The sequence below is a fragment of the Dryobates pubescens genome, chromosome 3, assembly GCF_014839835.1.
Source record: "Dryobates pubescens isolate bDryPub1 chromosome 3, bDryPub1.pri, whole genome shotgun sequence".
Taxonomy (NCBI): domain Eukaryota; kingdom Metazoa; phylum Chordata; class Aves; order Piciformes; family Picidae; genus Dryobates; species Dryobates pubescens.
This window is the reverse complement of record NC_071614.1, coordinates 38,066,849-38,089,151: the sequence shown is the minus strand read 5'-3', so window position 1 is coordinate 38,089,151 and position 22,303 is coordinate 38,066,849. Positions and strand designations below refer to the sequence as shown.

Genomic DNA, 22,303 nt, shown 5'->3' with positions numbered 1-22,303 from the left:
ATACCTGTTGAGTAGCTTGTTCATGATCAGTGCAATCTGTGGCAGGGCATTAATCAAAGCTCTGAAGTCAGCTGCATAAGCAACAGATGTGTGCCCATGGGCCAGTACTGACACACAGTCAGACAGCATCTATTTAAAAGCCTGGGAGGAAGACTGGGATGAGTTTAGGGGAGGGGAAATACTGGGAAAAGAAAAATGGAAGGAAACTGGCCTTACTACATAAAGGACTGGATGCACAAGGAGAACCTAGAATGCAGTAACAGGTGTGTAAGGAAGCATGACTGGAAACACCATCCTGCCCACTCCTCTCCCCCCTCAACCCAACAAAAGATACATTCCTGTAGCCCTGCTTATGGAACAATGTATTTCAAATCCCCATGGTTTTCCTCCAGTACATTTTTGGATGAAGAGGAATTATTTATTTGGTTTCCTTTTTTTGACAGTAAATCATCCTAATCTTTCAGGGAAGAAATCGTCATAAACTTTAGACTTTAACTGTGATAAAAATACCATTTTTCCCCCCCCCCATAGTTTTCTTTCAAACTTTATCTGCAAATTATTTCTATTGTTCTGACTCGGCACTGATAAAATATCACTCTTATTCTTGCAGAGCTAACATCATCTGCAAATTATCTCCTTTGTTCTGATGTCTTTTCCATATAATGTTCACTGACTTCACTTATGACAAGCAATCTTTGTGTCATTCATTTGGGTAAAGAATGTAGTATGTGTGTATCACAGCTTTAGAACTGTGCAGATCCAAGATGAAATTTTCTACTGTCCTCTAGTGTGCTGTGTTCAGAAAAATAAAAACAATTAGCCAAATACAATTTCTTATCTAATCAAACATAGTTGACATAAAATTCAATTCATGTTATAAATGTAGATAATTTGGGAAAAATTCAATTTCTAGTCTTGGAAAGCTCAGTGCTCATGATTACTTGCTGCCATAAGATAAAGCATAAGTGACGCCATCTAAACCAGACAAACAAGGAGGTAGGAGCCATAGACTTTGATATGCAAAGTTTTGATACTGCTGTATTATGAATGATACCTTTGGCCCTGCTGTCTTACCTGTTGACCTTGGTAGCCTTGCCATCTGCATTTCTTCTCTCTTGTGTACTGCAAAAGTAGTTTGTGTTTTTCAGTTCAGAAATACTAGAATTATGAGACCAAAGCCTAAATGTACATTCCAAAAATCTTGATGCAGTAGGGGATAACAATTGACTTAAAATAATTTTAGCTGTTAAAGAAAAATATACTAAACATCCCTACTCATACACCACTGTAGTCACTTTTCTCTTTACCCTTTAAAGACAGCTTTATCTGTTTGTAAACAAGAATCAGCACAGTTACATCACTGCTTGGAGAAGATGTAGGTATTCTTGTTTTCGTTGCAATTGATAATGTGAATTCTGTTGTTACAGGTAAGAACTGATGAAACTTACTAATGAAACAGAAAAATAAAAGAACACAATTTGTCTTAAAACTGCCTCTTAAATATTAAAGTTTATAAAGTATCAATTTTTTTGCTGTCTCAGAGTGCATCACAGAGGAGCACAATAGCTCCACATTTTATCGCTTTGACAATATAAAAATAAAGATTTTAATTAAAGGTAGGAGAAACTGCATCTGTAAAGGTAATTTTTGACTGGTAAACTCCTATGATGTATGGTAAAAGCTGGCAGAAAAAAATGGGTGTTATATTGTGAATAAATTACTGAAACACCCATTTCAGCCTTTGTGTGGAAAGTTTTATATGTATTTTGCATGGAGCACTTGTACCATAAACTTTGTGCTACATTCCTTTGTAAACTATATGTGCAACACCCCCCCACTTTGAAATTCACTGAAATACAGTGATTAAACTTATGAGGTTGGTTGGGGGGGGGTTGGTTGGTTGTGCTTTTTTTTTTTTTTGACAAAGATATTCCTTTGTCTTTGTATGGAAATTACTGAGATCTGATTTTAAATGATAGAAGCTAGCTTTCTGTACAGCAGTGACACAAATCTCAGTTTCAAGTGTGGTTTGTGAGACATATGCTGGGATCCTCTGAGGAATGTTCACTTCCCAGTAACATGAAGTGCCATTTGTTATCTCGGTGAGAATTGCCAGATAGTGAATGTCAAGCCTGTCACTGGTTCATTTGTACATTTTGGACCTTAGTATTGTGTCATATGGGGGAGGAATGAAAGTGAGAGAATGACAGAAAAATGCACTTGCAGGAAGGAAAATACATACAGCTGTTGGAAGCATTTGTCTGGCATGATAGATTTGGTATGCTGCCTTACACCATAGAAGGGTGGTTGCACCACATCCTCTGCAGCCTAGGAGAGTCAGTGCTGGCTGTTGACATAGTCTTTGGAATTCTTGTCTTCTGTGCTTGGGTGACTTGATTTCTTGGTATAGCTTCTTGCCACCTCCCTCATGTTTTGTGCGCACACAGAATGAACTGGGCAGCCAAACTTTGCCTCGCTTGTGCTGTCCCCTACAGGCATGTCAACAGCTACCTTTTCACTTGAGGTGGCATGAGCATGAAGGGAAGATCACTACACGTGTGCTTTACTTCAGATGGGAGGGAATACAGTAAATCATGTTAGAGTTGGAATATTTAGTGATAGATTTTTTAAATTTTTTTTTTACTGGGGGTCCAGTATTGCTCTGGTAACTGGCAAGAATTGGAGGACAGTGTGGTGAAATTTATATGATGGCACCCATCAGTTTTCCTACAAGCCTGGTATAATATAATGACCTTTCTGTAAGCCCATTAACAAAACTTGAATATCATGATTCCTGTTTCATAAGCGTGTACTTTGTTCCTCAGCCACTGCAATTGAATATATCAATGTGGTCTCAGCTGATTTGTAAATGTATTGTTTTAGCTCTATAATGACAGATTAAACAAATTTAATAAGCTTACTCTTTTAGAATGGTGTGATTTCCTGGCAAATAGGACTGTTAAGCTCATTTTCTGGAATCTGCCCCCTCCTCAGCCACCTTAGCTAAAGCATATATTGCTAGCCAGCACATCAGCTTTTCTTTCTGCCCCTTCAGAAAAGCCAAAATACCACTAAAGACAGGAGGAAGGCAAAAAGGGAGGTGATTCTCTCCCTCAGCTGTGCTCTTGTGAGACCCCACCTGGAGTAGTGCCCAGCTCTGGAACCTTCACAAGAAGGACATGGAACTGTTAGAACAGGTCCGTGGTAGGCGATGATACAAGAGCTCAAGCTTTATGAAAACAGGCTTGATGTGTTAGCTCTGTTCAGCATGGAGAAGAGAAGGCTCTAGGAAAACTTTATGGAAGCCTTCCAGTATTTGAAGAGGGGTACAGGAGAGCTGGAGAGAGACTTTTTACAGACATGTAGTGACAGGATGGGGGTAATGGCTTCAAAATAGAAGAAGCTAGGCTCAGATGAGACATTAGGAGGGAATTCTTCCCCCTGAGGGTGGTTAGGCACTGGAAAAGGTTGCCCAGAGAAATTGTAGAGTTTCCAGCTCTGGAAGTGTTCAAAGCTAGGTTGGATGGGACCTTGAGCAGGCTGATCCGGTAGGAAGTGCCCCTGCCCATGGTAGGGGGCTTGTAAAAAAAAGATCTTTAAGATCTCTTTCAACCCAAGCCATTCTGTGAAATGTAGACCTAGCCCATACTGAAGAAGCAAGAATCCCTTTTACAGCTTTAGTAATAATCATTAATGTAACTCTTATTTTCCTTCTCTGATGAAAACTTAATTTAGAAATATTTATTTCTTATGCCTTTCCCTGGTTTTTTGACCTTATTTAGCTGATGAAATAAAAAATGAGCGACCAACACTAGTATCAAAAAACTAAGGGAGAAATCCTGCTTTCCAGTTTTCCCTTAAGACACTGCCATGCTCTAGCTTCTGTACAGACTTTCACCAAAGTTACTGAAAGATTTTTTTTTCTTTCTTTTTTTTTTTAATCATCTTCCTATTTCTCTTTGAAAGTGTATGCTTAGGCCTTCTGTGATTCTGACCCATACCCACATGACTATAACATGTATCCCCCAGTGGCCGTACAGAAAAAAACCACAGTCCTTTCTCTACTTTGTTGAACAGCAAACTGTCAGCATAAAAAAAATAACAAAATCACTTGTAAGATGTGGAAGCACTTGTAAGAACCTTTGAGCACAAGGCATTATTTTATTATTAGATTTTAAATGCACCAGAGTCTTGTAAAACATTATTAACTCTTTCAAACACAGTGTTCTGATTTCCAACTTCATGGAGACAGGAAAATGCAGCTGCTTGTTTTGGGAACCTTTGTATTAAGCCAGGCTGTTTGTCTGTTGGGTTGTTAGGGAAAGAGTGACACCTTTGAATGACCAGTGGAAAAGTAGCCAGCTGTAATTATCTAAACTAAGCACCAAAAGTTGAGACATAACAGATTTCAGCAATCTTGTCACAAAATCAAACAGAATGACAAAATGGCAGGGGTTGGAAGGGACCATCTACTCCAACCCCACTGCTAGAGCATTATCATGTAGAGTAAATCACACAGACACATGTCCAGGTGGGTTTTGAATGGCTCCAGAGAAGGATACTCCACAATCTCTTTGGGATGCCTGGTGCAGAGCTGTGTCACCCTCAAAGGGAGGAATTTTTTCCTTATGCTTATATGGAACCTCCTGTGTTCCAGTTTGTGTCCATTGCCTGGTGTTCTCTCCCTGGACACTGCTTAGAGTCTGGCTCCGTACTCCTGATGCTCTCACCCTTTAGATAGTTATAAGCACTAATGAGACTTCCTCTCTGTCTCCTGTCCTCCAGGCCCCAGCTTTCTCAGCCTTTCATTACAAATTTTCTGTTTATTTTTTTTGTTAAAGCAGCACAAGTCCTTTTCCGGTCTCTCATTTTCTGTTGAGAAAATTCTTTACGAAATTAACAGAATAAGGTTGTGAGAGAAGCAGTAATAAAAATATCAGTAGTATTTAGGAACCATATTGTTGGATGATAAAAGCATGAGCTTGTAATATGTTAAATATTACTAAAGCAAGTTTCATCATGCCAGTGACACACACCTATACTTAAAGTTGATTTCTGTGAAGAAGAGCTATGTTTATGACATCCTCCATGACTGGGGGAAAGAATTTCCTGCAAAATTAAAAACTCATGGATTTTTTTAATTTGATTGAATATTACATAATGAAAAAATAGTTATTTCTCTTTCAGGTTTGATCAGCCATGTTTCAGGGCTGTGTTGAGTTGCAATGCTTTTCATTGTAATAGATGCTGAACTCGCACAACCTTGTGTGGTTTCAGTACCTTTTAGAAGGTAATTTCTTTTTTCCATGCTCTTTTTATAGAACATTTTTCCAGAATGGAGCTTTTTCCCATGGTATACATGGTCACATATTTTCATAGGAACTATATGGCATCACAGAAGTGGCTTGAGTTCTTACTTTCTATGGAGCATGGAGGCCTCAGAAACAGACATAGTAAAACAATCAAATGGTGCAAAGAATGTTTGCTTCCTCTCTGACAAGCTAAACATCTCAGCTTAGTCCAAGTTTGGTGTAATTTCACCTACGAAATGAACTGATGTTTTACTTTTACTCCAGTTGTGGATAGGACGGTTGCTGAAATGTTGAACTTTACCATTGGTCAGAAATTCCAATTTGTGTTCACTAACCTGCCTTGTAAGTAGTGCGAAGTACCTAGAGTATCAATGAAGTAGAATGCTATTTCAAACCTACTCTGTGGTTAAACCTCGACAGAGTCTTAATTTTCCCAAAGACAAATGGCATTCATTGTGCAGAGTACAATGTAATTCTATGCAAGTATGTGAACCTAGAAGCATTCTGAGGATGGAATCTGTCTCAGAGGCAGTTTCAATCCCGTTGTTAAAGTGAAGTACTAATCAGATGACTGACGAGAACAGAAGCAAAGTGCCCCTTTACTCAATACAGTAAATATATGGTTGTATTATTATGTGCAGATAAGGCATACGGTGGAAAAGAGGAAATGGGTATAGAACAAGAAATAGCTGGCATTCAAAAATGTACATGCAGTAAAGGTCTTATTCTTTCTTGTAGATACAGGTTTAAAGTACTCCAAAGGACAGTCAAGCTCTAGGGGAATGCTCTGAAGAAGAGTGACTTAGAGATTCTCAATTCTGTTAAAAAAACTTGCTGTCATTTTTCAATATTGATTTAAAAGTACTTTATGAACAGTAACTCTCTGCAAACTTAAGGGATGCAAATAAAACATTTTATAGATGCATTCTCTTCTTCAGTCAAATTAATTAGTACCTGGTATGTATCAGCCATTACATTAAAATTCTTTTGCTGAATATATTTGCTCTGATGACTTGTAGTTATTTACCTGTTCAAAATTAGGTTTATATGGAACGCTTCAATGCTACACTGTATTTGGAAAGCAACCAGGTTATTTGATTAATGCTGGAACTAATGATCCTATAGATTCTTGAGCTTTATTCCTATATTACAGTAGCCTGGTCCTCTCTCCTCCTGTTCCTTATAAATATTCTTTTTTCCACCTCAAGTAAGATCTTCACTTCCTCTATAACATCTGCTAAGCCTCCCTATTCACAGTATGCTTGGCTTTCACCCATGTCCCCTAAATCCCAGCTGCCGGGGAAGGAAAAGCTTGTATAATAGCTGATTTCAACATAATACTTGTGCTGATTGAGAGACTGAACAAATCTGATAGTTGCTGAGTTTGTATGGCTGCCTTTCCAGTGAGCGTCTTAATTTGGGTTTCTATTTCCTCTGCCCAGATGCGATATTCTCAGATCTTTTAGCAACTTGTTTTCTACTTCTCAAGCTCCCTGTTGAAATGTGGGACAATGGGTGAAGGAGGTGGGAATAGAATGTAGGAGAAGACAGAGAAGTGTCAAATGGCCAGACAGTTCAGTCACATAGATATAATCTCCTTATCAAAGCAAAATTTATAAGGAGAATGAAAAGGGAGCAAGGGAACAGTTTGTGTGTGTGTGTGTCCTGGTTCACAAATGGATTGCAGATTAATGGCACCAACATTGCCCTAGAGCCTCCCCAGTATTTCTGATTTTACTCTAAAGCAATGCCATTGCTCCTAGCTGATCTGGTGTGGCCTATAATACAGCAGGAGGAAGGCCAAGAAGGGATATGCTTGCGCTCTGTAAACACATCAAGGAGTTAAACAGCAGGAAGAAAGGAGAGTGATACAGTCTAAATGATACTGCTGGCATAAGAATAAATTGACCACAAATAAATGTGGATTGCAATTTAGTAAGATGGTTTAAAGCCATCTGAGACTGAGGTGCTGAAACAGCGGCCTAAGAGCAGGGGAAACAAAAATAGCCTACCTAGATTTGAATGAAATTTGACACATCACAAATGAGACTGGGAAAGGCTTGGTCTCAGTAGCTCTAGAAGCCCAGGACTTGGAGTGTGCCAGTGGCATGCTGAATTTTCATTTGCAACTCACTGCCTCACTATACACTCCTGTGCTTGCCAGAGCCAGGTGGAGTATTCTACATGGCTCTTGAAGACTAATAATATCACTTTACTTTGTGGTGTATCTATCTATTAATGTAACCTGCTATCATCTTTGCTTTCTTTTTTTCAGCAGCTGTGAAATGATTTGATGGCTTTAATTATTTTTCATAATAACCTCCAAATTCCTCTCTTGATTAGCTTACTAGATGAGATTTCCATTTAGTACATATTCTCTAACTTGGTGTTTGGTTTCCCTGCTAATTATCTCACATTTTTTTCTGTGTTAAGCTGTATTTGCCATCTGCTCATCCAGTCCCCAAAAAATAATGGAAAACCTTTTGAATCCGATTGCATTTTCTTAATTACTGGCTCTGTCTCCAGTTGTGTTATTACCCACAGATTGGCAGATCTTGGCCCAAATAATTGGTAAAAACCAGTGAGATTCCTTTGATTTTGGCTGAGCCGTGGTGATGCATGCTGAGATCCTGATCTTTCACTTCCTACTGTTGTGTATTTTAAGTTCCCCCATCTTTAAAAAAAAGAAAAAGTCTGAGTCACACGTATCTTGATTTTCATGTACAGAATTGGGCTGTTTCCCACACTTAGACCAAACTCCTGCTGTGAATGAGTATTTCATTTAGCTATGCTCCAAGTGTACTCTCTCTAGGGAATTCATATGAAGTTAGTAGCACTTCTGAAGAGCTTCAGTACTTCAGTAAACACAAACTGAGCGTTCATTTGCGGCTGTGGATATCTGCAGATATTTTGCAACTCCAGTGCTTAAAGCATTAAAAAGACCTTCACCTTTAAATTCTCATCTGTTTCTTTTCTTCTTTTGCTACATCTATGGATGTTTTGAATTTTTTCAGCTTCTCAGTGTTTCTGTATACCATTTTTGTGTAATTATTTTAAACCTTGAGCTTTGATTTTGTGGCACTCGATCCCTCCTGGTACTTGTTACCTTACATGATGAAAACTATGTTCTTTTTGTGAGTTGATCTTTTCAGTCCTGGATTGTTGTTAGTAAAATCTTTCTCACAAGCTGCATTCTTATCACTTGTTCCCGTCTTGTATATTTGGAGATCTCTTGCTGGATTCTATGTAGGAAAATCTTTATTTCATGACAGACTCTCATATTTCCAAGTCAACTGAACTGAATTTTGGAGCTCTTACATTAAGGAGATGCACCATGCAAATGAGATAGAACCATTTCTTTCTGCTGTGGAAATATGTTACATATAAGCATAACCCTTGTTAGTTGTTAGTTTGAGCAGTGTGACAAAAGTGTTGCAGTGAGGTGCATCAGCAATAATAACAATAAAATTCTTTTCAAAGGCCTTTTAAAAGCAGAATTTGGGCTTCTAGTTAGCTGAACAAGCAAGTTGAGCTACTTTAAAACCACCTGGATTTCCTTGGGGCTACCAGTTCTTTTGTATTCCTAATTATTGTTTCAACAGCAAAATGCCATTTTTCTGTCTAGCAAAAAGAAATCATAGTTGAATGGTAATTGTAAGCATTGGATTCACTGCCTGCAATATGTGGCAAAGCTAATCTGAGGATTTGCCTGACCCTTTGTTTGAGAGAATGTTTCTCTGCTCAAATGCAATTTAACTTTCCAATGTGAACACCTGTCTTTTCCAGTATTCTTAATTTATTTATGCTGCAACAAATTACTGCATTAGACTAATCTGAATATGTATATTGTGATCACTGCTAATTGACAGAAATGGAAACAGCCTCAAGTTATGCCAGAGGAAGTTTAGGTTGGGTATTAGGGAAAATTTCTTCACCAAAATGTTTGGCAAGCCCTGGAGCAGGTGTCCCAGAGAAGTAGGACAGCCACCATCCCTGCACATGTTTAAAAGATGGGCAGAGATGTTGCTTAAGGATGTGGTTTAGTGATGATCCAAGTAGGGTTGGGCTAATGGTTGGACTTGATCTTAGCAGTTTCTTCCAACCAAAATGATTGTATGCTTCTGTCATTCTAAAATAAGGTAAAGAGGAGAAAGTAGATATTCTTAACTTTATTTTTCCAGTATGGGTTTTAATGCTCTCCTAATCTGGGCCAATTTAAAAGCAGACTCATTTCAGAAACTGTGTAAAAGAGTATATGATTCCCTTGAAAGCGGTGTTAATATTTAGCTGTTTCTTTTGTAGGTTTCGCATCCTATGTTATACGCCTTTCTAAAATGTCACTTTCAGAATTTTAGGTTATTGTTATGAAAGATAGACCTCCACTCTGGACTTCCGGAGGGCGGACTTCAGGTTGCTCAAGGAAATAATTCAGAGGGTTCCTTGGGAGAAAGCCCTTAAAAATAAAGGGGTCCAGGAGGGCTGGACCTGCTTCAAGAAAGAGCTGATGAAGGCTCAGGAGCAGGCTGTGCCAGTGTGCAGGAAGAGGAGCCGCCGGGGCAGACGGCCAGCCTGGCTGTGTAATGAACTTTTAATAGAACTAAGGGAAAAAAAGAGGGTGTATAATCTTTGGAAGAAAGGTGAGGCAACCCATGGAATGTTTAAAGAGGTTGCTAGGGCATGTAGGAGGAAAATTAGGGAGGCAAAAGCATATTTGGAACTTAAACTGGCCTCTGATGTGAAGGACAACAAAAAGTCCTTCTATAAATATATTAATAGCAAGAGGAAGGGCAGGGACAACCTCCACTCCTTGGTTGACATGGAAGGAAATGTTGTAACACAGGATGAGGAAAAGGCAGAGATACTTAACACCTTCTTTACCTCAGTTTTTACTAGCTGGAAAGAACGTCTACCAGACAGCTGGCCTGCAGAACTGGCAGAGGGAGCCAGGGAGCTGCATGGTTTCCCTGTGTTCCATGAGCAAGTGATAGGAGCTCTCCTCAGCAGCTTGGACCCCCACAAGTCCATGGGACCAGATGGGATCCATCCTAGGGTGCTGAGAGAGCTGGCAGATGAGCTGGCCAAGCCACTCTCCATTATTTTTCATCAGTCCTGGCTCACTGGAGAGATCCCAGCTGACTGGAAGCTGGCCAACGTGGTACCCACCCACAAGAAGGGCCGGTTGGATGAGCCAGGGAATTATAGGCCTGTCAGCCTGACCTCAGTGCCAGGAAAGATTATGGAGCAGGTCATCCTGAGTGCAATTACACAACACTTAGAGGATGGCCAAGGGATCAGGCCCAGCCAGCATGGGTTTAGGAAGGGCAGGTCCTGCCTGACCAACCTGATCTCCTTCTATGATCAGGTGACCCGCCTGGTGGATGTGGGGAGGCCTGTGGATGTAGTCTACCTGGACCTCAGCAAGGCCTTTGACACCGTTCCCCATAGCAAACTCCTGGCCAAGCTGTCAGCCCATGGCTTGGATGGGAGCACACTGCGATGGGTTAGGAACTGGCTGGAGGGCCGAGCCCAGAGAGTGGTGGTGAATGGTGCCACATCCAGCTGGCAGCCAGTCACCAGTGGTGTGCCCCAGGGTTCAGTACTGGGCCCCATGCTCTTTAACATTTTTATTGATGATCTGGACGAGGGCATCGAGTCCATCATCAGTAAATTTGCTGACGACACCAAGCTGGGCGCAGGAGTTGATCTGCTGGAGGGTAGAGAGGCTCTGCAGAGGGACCTCGACAGGCTGGGCAGATGGGCAGAGTCCAACGGCATGAGATTTAACACATCCAAGTGCCGGGTTCTGCACATTGGCCACAGCAATCCCATGCAGAGCTACAGGCTGGGGTCAGAGTGGCTGGAGAGCAGTCAGGCTGAGAGGGACCTGGGGGTGCTGGTCGACGGTAGACTGAACATGAGCCTGCAGTGTGCCCAGGCAGCTAAGAGGGCCAATGGCATCCTGGCCTGCATCAGGAACAGTGTGGCCAGCAGGAGCAGGGAGGTCATTCTGCCCCTGTACACTGCACTGGTTAGGCCGCACCTCGAGTACTGTGTCCAGTTCTGGGCCCCTCAGTTTAGGAAGGAGGTTGACTTGCTGGAACGAGTCCAGAGAAGAGCAACAAAGTTGGTGAGGGGTTTGGAACATAAGCCCTACGAGGAGAGGCTGAGGGAGCTGGGGTTGCTTAGCCTGGAGAAGAGGAGACTCAGGGGTGACCTTATTACTCTCTACAACTACCTGAAGGGAGGTTGTAGACAGACGGATGTTGGTCTCTTCTCCCAGGCAAGCAGTACCAGAACAAGAGGACACAGTCTCAGGCTGCGCCAGGGGAGATTCAGGCTGGATGTTAGAAAAAAGTTCTATACAGAAAGAGTGATTGCACATTGGAATGGGCTGCCTGGGGAGGTGGTGGAGTCGCCATCACTGGAGGTTTTTAGGAGAAGACTTGACAGGGTACTTGGTGCTGTGGGTTAGTTGCTTGGGCGGTGTTGGATTGGTTGATGGGTTGGACGCGATGATCTTGAAGGTCTCTTCCAACCTGGTTTATTCTATGTATTCTATGTATTCTTTATTTTACTGCGTGGAACCAGGTGGAACTGAAATTGTAATTTTTGAGAAACTCTTGCATGCCTTCAGAAAACGGAAAGATAAAAAAATGTGTAGAAATGTTTTATGGATATTCACAAAGATTTGGGTTCCTGCAGGTAATGTAGATGTTAAATGATTTTCTTTTGTTGGATTTTTATTGACATTGCAAAACTAGTCTGGACAACTTAAACCATCTCACTTCGTGTATTAATTTCTAAGTCTAACAGATTCTTCTTCTTACTAATACACCATACAATTAGTTCATTAACACTGTATGCTTATTAAAAGGGCCTGAAATACTGGCATACAAATTTTGGGGAACTTCTGCTTCATCTACATCATAGCCAGCATTATGCTTTACTGCTGAACAACACCTGAGGCAGTTGATTTAAGTCATCTAATTACATCATACAAAAACTAAAATATTTTAAATAAGAAGACTTGGCTATTTTCCACACTATTTATCTAAGGTAAACAGTGCTGTTCTTTTGGGTTTTTTTTAAGGATGAAGTATTAAATCTGACAGTTAATTTCATACCTGTGTATGTCTGTTTTCTGTCAATTAGTAATTCATCAGTGTTTCTGTGATTAAGAGAATTTAGCATTATGAACTAGTCATATATGACCTTTATCTATGAGTAATTTGGGTATAATTATTTTACTGTTGAAAACCAGATCGTAACTTTTACTTCTCTTGCGATTTTATCAACATTATCTCCTGGTTAATAATAATCTCCATAGTTTCAAACATTCAGGTGGGCCTATTAACATTATCCTGCCCTTAGGCTAGAACGGTCAATGAAAGTTTGCTGCATTGACGATAATGTCAATGATATGTACTTAAACAGCTGAGTATATTATACATTAAATTAATCTTGAGTGGTTTAATATATTGATAACAGTGTCTAAGACTCTTGCTTATGCTGAGATTCTAATTTCAGTGGTGCCTAAGAATCAGACAAAGTCATCCTTTATGAGTTTTGGATGTCTGCACTTCAGATTCCCTGAAGTTTCTAAGCAATGCCTAGATAAGTGTGATACTTGGCAGGTACAACTATGGCATAGTGTGTGTTAATTTTTATTTCAACCCTATCATTGACTGTGTTCTGTACATAGACTTCTAATGCGGCAGGTTTGGACGTCCTTGTAGCTAACTATTACAGAAATCAGCAGACCATTACAAAAGTATAAAGGAAGCGAAGCTCAGATGAGTGAGGTCAAATCAAAAGGCGAGGTTGGCTGAAAGAGGAACATGTTGCTGTGTACATGATGTGCCAACAGAGGAAAAGGGACTCGTACAGTTGAAAAGAAATAGTAAATTTAAATCAGAACTTTCAACTTTGATATGGGCTGTTTAAAGTCATTGAATTCCGTAGCTCTTTGTCAGGTCACTTCTAATTTTTTCCAGATTAGGCTTATTAACACTTACTTGTTTGGCAGCAAATGATTGTGCAACATAAAACTACAACTACCATACATACAACTACATTTGTGTTTTGTGTGTATATCCTTGTGTATTTTTGTTTGCTCCCAGCTGAAAACTGTATTTCTGATGAAGAGCAGAGACTAAGTGGAAACTTTTCTCCCGAGATATGCAGATATATTTAGAAAGGTCATTAGATTTCAAAAGTAGTTATAGACTAGTCAGGACAGAAATCCTTACAGAGGATAGCTCAATACCCTTGTGAAGAACTCTTGTTTCCCCTAGCATGTACTTAAGAAGGAACCAGTGGTGGATTTCTTATTGGGACAGTAGAAAAGGCTTGTACAACAGAGCAGTCCTTGAGCTATGGGAGACATCGTCTGGAACACTGGTCTGTTGCTGCAATCTCAAGTAGTCACTTAGCAGGTGAGGTCACAGCATATTAGGGACTGGACCAGTTCAAAGCTTTAGTTACATATCACAGTCCCTTTATATTGGAGTGACATTTTATTAGGATGTCAGAACTGTATGTACAGCAGTGAAGACTGGAATTAGGCTGCATCAGTGCAGCTAGTAGGTTAAGGGGAGTGGTTATTTCCTCCTTTTCAGCACTTCAGATGCTGCAACTGGAGTAGTACACAGTTCCAGCCCCTACTCACATCCTCACTCAAGTATAAGAAAGATACAGACAAACTGGAGTGTGTCCAGAGGGCAGCCACCAAGATGGGCAGAGGACTGGAACGTCTCATGCACAAGGATATGCTGAAGAGACCTGAATTTGCTCAGCCTAAAGAAGAGGAAGCGAAGAGGAGAACCGAGCTAATTGCTGTCATCAGCTGTTTAATGGGTCATTACAGCCAGATGGAACCAGACTCTTAATGGACATGCACAGTGAAAGGAGGAGAGGGAATAAATAGATGTTGCAGCAGGGGAAACTTTAATTAGATGCAAGGAAAAAACTCTTCATGGTGAGAGTGGTCAGGCACTGAAACACTTGCCCAGAGCAGCTGTTGATTCTCCTTCCTGATGGATTTTCAATACTTGTGCAGGCAAGGCCCTGCAAAACCTGATGTCACTTTGAAGTTGGCAGTGCTCTGAATTAAGGGGTAAACTCTAACAACCTTAGGAGGTCTCTTCCAACCTGTACTGTTCTAAGCTGATATACATTACTGACTTTACGTGAAGGACATCATTTAACAGTTTTACCCAGATGTGGATACATCTTGGATATAATCTCTTTTGTATGCTCTTTGGATTTCAAATTGCATCCTTAAATCAGTTTGTCAGTTCAGCTCACAATTCCATTTAAATGTTTTTTGAAATGTGATTCTTCTATGAGGGAAAAGGAGAAAAGAGTGAAAATGACAGTTTAACCTTCAGAGTACCAGAGTGTCCAGGTATGTGATCTACTCTGTAATGGTGCTGTTCCATTATGTGTTTTTTACCACCTATTTGTTACATCATGTTCAACTCAGATTTGCACAGTTTTCACTTACGAGGGTATGAGATTATTGATGAAATCTCTTAAAATGAGCACAGTGAAAGAAGAGGAGGAGGAGGGGGGAAAAAAAAGGCAGAAGGAATGGTGATAGATAACCTGTCTGGTTTTGCATTATTATGCTGTTGAGGTTTGACCGTGAGTCTGCTGAACTTCAGTGACTCTTGTACTGCCTCCAGAGGGGTTTTGGAACAAGCCTTTGGTGCAGACTGTCTTCAGTTCTGTATTTTGCAGCACTCTCATGGATCTTTGCTCTCTTTTTTTTTATCACCAGTATTACTCTCCTTGGTGTTTTCATAAACATGCAAAAATGTGATTGAGAGTGGGGAGGGTAAAGTTTTTTATGCTGGGCTGTGAGGCCTATGATTCATGTTAACCTTCATACATCAAATACTAGAGAAGAAGTGTAAAAATGAGGAGAACACCATGTAGATTTTCTCTTTATTAGAACATCTGCTAGACTTTATTTTGGCCTCAATCAGGATATTTGGACTCTACTTTGATACTGTGCACATGAAATGTGTATCAGAAGTATGCTAAAATACAACCGTTTTATTCCTGTGTTTATGACTGCTTCTCTGAAGAGAAATTATTTCTGTTCAAATCAGCAAGAGAAATATTAGCTGCTTTTTAAATTTTTTTTTCCTTGAGTGCTTTATATTTTGGTTTTTATTGCTTCAGTTATTTTTTGTTTTCCTGTGAAAATATTTGATTGTCTGGTTTCATAATTCTTTTCTGAAATCTATTTAGGCTTGGTTAATGCACATGTAATGTGTAAACTCCATATGGAGAAGAATCTGATGTGCAAGTACTGTGAATAGATTCTGGCATTGCTTTGAGCATTAACCTTTTATTTTTATCTTGGGAAAAGAATGGGCTCTTAGTGGTTGCTTTATACATTTGGTTAGATGTCAGTTCATTTGCTCAGAAGTTTGCTGCCAGGTAGGGTTTGTTGTTTTTCTGCTTTAGGCTCATTCTATTTTAATAATGACTATTCTGCCTTCTATTTTTATTCAAAGTTTTTTTCAGTGTGTGTCTTTCTCAGGGCTACTCACTTCCCTTTTTCTGTCCTTCCCAATATAGCCCAGCTGCTAGTCTCTCACAGGGAGCTGTATTTTCTATTACATTTTTCCTATTCTTCAAAACTCTGAGCTGTTTGTTTTTCCTGACCCCAAGGTCTGATCCTGGGCAGTAAAAGACCCTCTGTTATGAGTATCCCGGGTAAAAGGAAAGATTTAAGAAAGCATAGATGGCAAACACAAGGGAATCTCTTCTTGAGAGTGGTCATACCGTAGGTGGAAGCAGGCAGGAAAACAGGCTTTTACACTCAGCAAGAAGTGTTTGTAGAAATAGTTTCAGAGGGATGTAATACATTTATTTGCTGTATCCACAACAGTTCTAAACAATTGTCACTACATTTTCCAGTAGGTGCTGCATGATGAACTGACTGCTGGTGCTTGCTTTTATGTCAAGTACTATTGTTCAGAAGAAGAAAAAGGGTTTCATGCAATTGCATGTAGAATCTAGGATCCTTTTTGTTTGGGGAAAAAAAAATCTTTATATCATTGCATCCAACTGTTAGCTAAATCTACCAAGTCTGGTCCTAAACCATGTCCCTCAACACCACATCTCTGCATCCTTGAAACACCTCCAGGGATGGGGATTCAGCCACCTCCCTGAGGAGCCTGTTCCTGTCTTTGAGAACTTTTTCAGTCAAGAGGTTTCTTCTAATATCCAACCTAAACCTCCCATGGTGCAGCTTGTGGCCATTTCCTCTTGTTCAAGTAGGGAGAAGAGATCAACACTCACTTCACTCCAACCTCTTTTACAGGAGTTGTGGGGAGCAACAAGATCTCCCTTCAGCCTCTTTTTCTCCAGACTAGACAACCCCAGTTCCCCCAAGATGCTCCTCACCAGACCCATTCTCCACATCCTTCACCAGCTTCAATGCCTTTCTTGTAGTAAGGGCCCCAAAACCGAACCCAGTACTCAAGATTCAGCCTCATCTGTGCCAAGTCCAGCTGCAAAGGTAGTTTAGCAACAGAGATAATTTAGCTGAAGAGAATGGTATTCCTGGTCATTGTAGGTTTTAGAGAACATTTGGGAACAATTTTCTGTAAGTAAAGTTCAGATCTGCTTTGCAGAAGAAAAGACTAGTTGTTTTTGTAGATGTCTCTTAATGCCTTATCTACATGGCTGACTGAACACGGACTGGGAGATCTCCACAGGATGTCCTCTAGCATCAGTATAGAACAGAGAGCATAATTGTGAATGGGAGAATCTTGGTGGACATGATAAAATCTTGCAGTTTACTGTGTAGGTCTGTCACATTCATGTTTCATCTGATAGTATTGTGCAGTGGTGAGATAGCAACAGGAGGAGATAGCTGCAGATAAAGACAAAAGACACAGGAGAAAGATGTGAAAAGAGAGGATGGAAAACAGTTTATAATACAGTTGGCTTTTATTATCACTGTCAAAGACAGATCTAGATACAAATATTGGATTAAAATTCCTGTGAAAAGTCTCAGAGTTTAGCCTTAAATTACACCTTGCTTTTCAGCTATGCTAAATCTCAGTATAAGCTACGGCTACTCTGTCACTTGTCAAAGTGCTGTTTCATGGACATCAGTAATACAACATAAAGAGACATTCATGAAATAGTATCAGAAAGTTGTGTTTCTTGCCATGGGAACTAAAATAAAAAAATTTACCTGCTAAATTTCCTTACTAAAGCTTGACCTGTTTTTTCATAAGTCAAAGCAGGGGGAAAGCATGTTTTCTGTGAGGGCAACCATATTTCTCAGTGAAACAAAACTAATTTCCAGTGTCCTTCTGATGCCTTGAATTCTGGATTCAAATAGGCAGTGATGTTTAGTAGTTATATACCAGGGGTATCCTCTTCTTGGCCACTCAGTAAATAAATATTTAGATAGTGCTGTGGAAAAACAATGAACAAAACAAGCAAACAAAACCAAAAGGGATATATAAGTGGTAGAGAACACACATGATTGTAATTGAAAATTAAAAGAGTATAGAGAAGGTTGGCCAGCAAGGAGGAGCTGTAAAGGATCTCTGGTAGTACCAGATGAAAATAGACATGGGACGTTCTGTTACACAAACGAAGTGTGGGTATCATAGAATCAGTAAGGTTCAAAAAGATCTCAGAGATCAAGTCCAACCTCTTATCTAACACCTCATAACTAACTAAACCATGGCTTCAAGTGCCACGTCCAATCCTTTTTGAACACCTCCAGGGATGGGGACTCCACCACCTCCCTGGGCAGCACATTCCAATGGCCAATTAATATTTCTGTCAAGAACTTTCTCCTCACCTCAAGCCTAAACCTCCCCCGGTGCAGCTTGAGACTGTGTCCTCTTGTTCTGTCACAGGTTGTCTGGGAGAAGAGACCAACCCCCACCTGACTACAACCTCCCTTCAAGTATTTGTAGAGAGCAATATGGTCTCCCCCAAGTCTCCTTTTCTCCAGGCTAAGCAATCCCAGATCCCTCAGCCTCTCCTCATCGGGCTTGTGCCCGATGTGTGATTACTTATAGTGGCTTCATTGTATCTTTCCTTTAGTGGAGCTCTTTATGGTGGATTCTATTGTACTTGCACCAGCCATATAAGAAAAAAATCTACAAAGCAAGGAAAGGTGAGATGTGTAGCAAGATAATTTGTTTACACTGTATTTTAACATTTTAGGTTGAAATCAGCTTTGTAGAGAAAGAATGTTGGCATTTACATGTCTGGACTTATTATTTTTAGTTTTACTTATAATTTAAGTTAGACAAGAAAGACCATGAAATTTAATATTTGGGGGGAAAAATGGCTTGTGTCCTCATGATAAATTTGTTTCTTCAAAAGATCTTTCTTATGACCTATTTTGTCAGCACGTTCTCCTATTTGGGAAGATTATTTCTGTTGGCTAGACAATTTCCAAATGATACTGAGATTACTAATATATACACAGGTTTTTCTTCTTGTATTGATTTGGTCCCAAATTTCTGAATACTTGCCCATCTCAGTAATTTTACTTTTGAGAGCAATAACAAAGAAGTTACTCCCCTGGATTTGCAAGGATGAACATCTTTAAGGGCAGTTGATTGGCAACATATATGAAAAAGAAAGAAAAGCTCATGTGAAAGCATTATTATAACACTTTAGATGAATTGAGTATGTAGAGGCATAGTTCATTGCTAGGAATTGTGTACAGAGAGGCTTAAGAGGTAGTCTCCTGTTCCATCACAATGCATACTAGCTTAAACGTTTTTACTTCATGTCATTTCATCCACCATGGGCATACAGAGTTACTTCTGTAAGGTTAAGCTGATCAGTCCTGAAAAAAAAAAAAGTCTTGATCTACCTGTGTTTAGCCTCTTCCATTGTGTCAAACATTAGCCTTATTTTGACAATCAGGGAACTAATCTTACTAAGACATGATTATCAAGTTGCATGTGGGTCAACAGAGAGGATTCTAGTTGCAAACAGGCAAACTGCCTGCTGGGCTAGGCCAGCGTAAGTATGATCAGCAAAGCATAGGAGAACATTATCTCTCTCTGGTGCTGGAGTGGCTGCACGTGGAATACTGTGTTCAGTGGTTGGGGCTCCCTGTTTCTGGAAGCATAGGGAAAAATTAGAGGGAGTCTAGCAGAGGGTGCTCTGGTCAGGCTGCTTGAAGGAACTGGGCTTATTGAGTTTGCTGAGGTGAAGATGCATAGCAAATTACAGGTATTTGAAGAGGAATTATAGACAGGATGAAGACGAAGTCTTGTTGACAGTGCTAGGTAATAGAATCTATGTAATAAGGAAGAATGGCCACAAACTGTAGATTGAGAGATTCAAGTTGGACCTTATAAGGCTGATGCAGCACTGAAGCTGGCTGCCCACTGGGGTTGTGGAACCTATATCCTTGGTGGTTTTCAGGACTTGACTATCAATCCCCAGCTGAACTGAACTCCTGTTGGTGACAGTTCTGCTCTCAGTAGAAGGCTGAACTAGACGACCTCCACAGGTCACTTGCAATGAACATTTCTTTTGTGTTATAAATGTTATTGTGGAGATGTAGCCTAAGTCTAAGACCTTTTACAACACAAAAATAAAAGTGATGAGGACTTACAACAAGTGATTTATTGATTTACCTCCTGCTAACACAGGTTTCCAAGGTGGCTGTTTCTCTCTACGAATTGTGAAATCTTTTAAGACTAGTTTAGATTTTCACAGAATTGCCTAGATTGGAAAAGACAAATATTTAAGATCATGGAGTCCAATCATTACTTTAACATGGCAAGTCCTTGACTAAAGCATATCCCTAAGTGTTGTTTCTGTGTGACTTTTAAACATCTCCCAGAATGGGAAGTCTACCATTTCCCTGGACAAGCTGTTCCAATGCCTGATAAACCTTTCAGTGAAGATAATTCTTTCTTATATCCAACCTCAGCTTCCTTTGGCACAACTTGAGGCCATTTCCTTTTGTTCCATCATGTTACTTGGTTGAACAGACTGACTCCCACTTCTCTACCACCTACAATATTGGAGCTTGATGTGTATGATTTGGAAACTTAGGACATGCAATCTCTCATCAGTATCCATGGAATGTACAGATCTAAATAAACTTAATTATCTCTTTCACACACACAGAGGCTCTGTGCCAAAGCAGTGCTCTGTACAACCTCCCTGTCATCTTGTTCATGTGTCTAGTGGATGCGGTTGTGTTTTTATTTGTCACTCAGTCGATGTCAAGCACAAAATAAAGGGTATCTACTCCTCCCCCACAGTAGCTAACTACAGTGGGGAAATTCATAAACAGAGGCTTACTGGTGAATCATACACATCTATGATGTCTGCTTCACACCAGCATAGAATGAGAGGTGCTGCGTCAGTTTGAAATGATTTCCAGCCTCTGGAAGGAAAACACTGATGAATTAAAATATCTTCATGAACTCTCCCCAGGCATGCTGAGTTAAGGGAAGAAACTCCTGGCTTGCCCATACACATGGGACACCTGCTAGAAGTCCATAAAAGCAGTGGTCTGGCAGGGGCAGTGCTGACACCTAGCTTTTCAATAACTTTTTGGCACCAGTCATAGCTGCAAGCTTCTGTTTAGACCATCTACCCTACTGCAGGTTTGCAGTGTTTGCACTAATTTATTTTAGTGAGTAATAGAGGAAGGCTAATAATTTGTAGTGTTGAGGTGGGGACCTTTGAGCAAAGAATGTCAAGAAGATTCTTTGGATTGTAACAAACCAGTGAAGTAGTTGTTAGCAGGACACAGAGGATCAGGGAAAAGTCAGAAGTTCAGAAACCCAAGACTCGGCTTGTTCTTCCTTATCAATCACAATAATAAACTGCACAGATGAGCAGCTTCTTGCAGTAAAACCACAGAGAGTCTTTGAATTAAAAGTGGGGGGGGGGGGGGAAGAGTCTTCTGAGCTGCTTCCTCTTTATCACATCAGATTGTGGCCAGTGTGTTTTTCATCCAGTACTGCAAGAAAGGCCTGTGTTATCTAAGACTAGGCTTTTCGTGCTTTTCACTGGGGATTTTTCACAAGCTTGCCATAGGCATGATGTTTTCAGTTTGTCAGATGTGCTGAGAACACTAGTAAGTCTATCAAGAGACTGTTCAACTACATGTTTTGTGGTGCTGAACTGCATCAGAATTATTTCCTCTCTATCATGCAACTTTATGCTGTTTTAAAAGTTGCCATCCACCTATCAGGAGCCAGAGGTGCCTGGATAAACTCCTTTATTATTACTATTTTTTTTTCCTGTTCTTTTCCCTTATGCATGCCACAACCTCTGTTTGTGGCCACTGATTAGCATTTTTTAAAATACATGAAAGAGGTAAGGTCAACTGCCATTACAACAGAGGGTTACAGTAAGACAGCCTCTTATCTTTACAGACAAAGTACTTCTAAATAACTGGCAGTGTCGGAGTGGTGCTATAAAGGTCAATCTACTCAGTATATTCATTTCACAGTCTATATTTCTGGCATTTGAGTCAAGATTACAGCTAAAGTCCAGTCTTCTATTCAAGGCCAGAGATAATTTCAGCAAGATTTGGTATATTTACATAAAAATAAACTCGTGTGTATAGGTGAGGCTGCATATCCATATATTTGCTTCAACCTACTTGTTGCTGTTAGAGATGTGATTTTTTGTCTGAGTGTTAAAAATGGAGATTGTGGAGATTTGTGCATTCTGTACTATCTTGTTCTAGTAGGATTTTTCCAGTGTATCAGAATTATCAGCCAAATTGGTTACACTCCCTGTGATTTAAACCGATTTTGATATTTGGATTCTAAACAATAGATTTGTTCTACAGCTGATGCTAACAGCTGAAGCAGCTCAAGGGATATGTTAAAAAAATTTCCAGTGTGTCTACATATTGGTACATTTTGACAAATAATTTTTAAGACAGCCAACTTGCAAATAGTGGTGTGTGAATAAAATAGTAATTGTACATTTAGAGACAGTCTGTTTAT

At 40.0% G+C, this 22,303-nt stretch overlaps 1 protein-coding gene across 9 annotated transcripts in view; it reads left to right on the top strand.

The window, feature by feature from the left end:
- DLGAP2 (DLG associated protein 2) overlaps positions 1-22,303 on the top strand; it is a 463,517-nt gene that overhangs the window by 200,957 nt on the left and 240,257 nt on the right. The gene's annotated exons all lie outside the window — the stretch shown is intronic.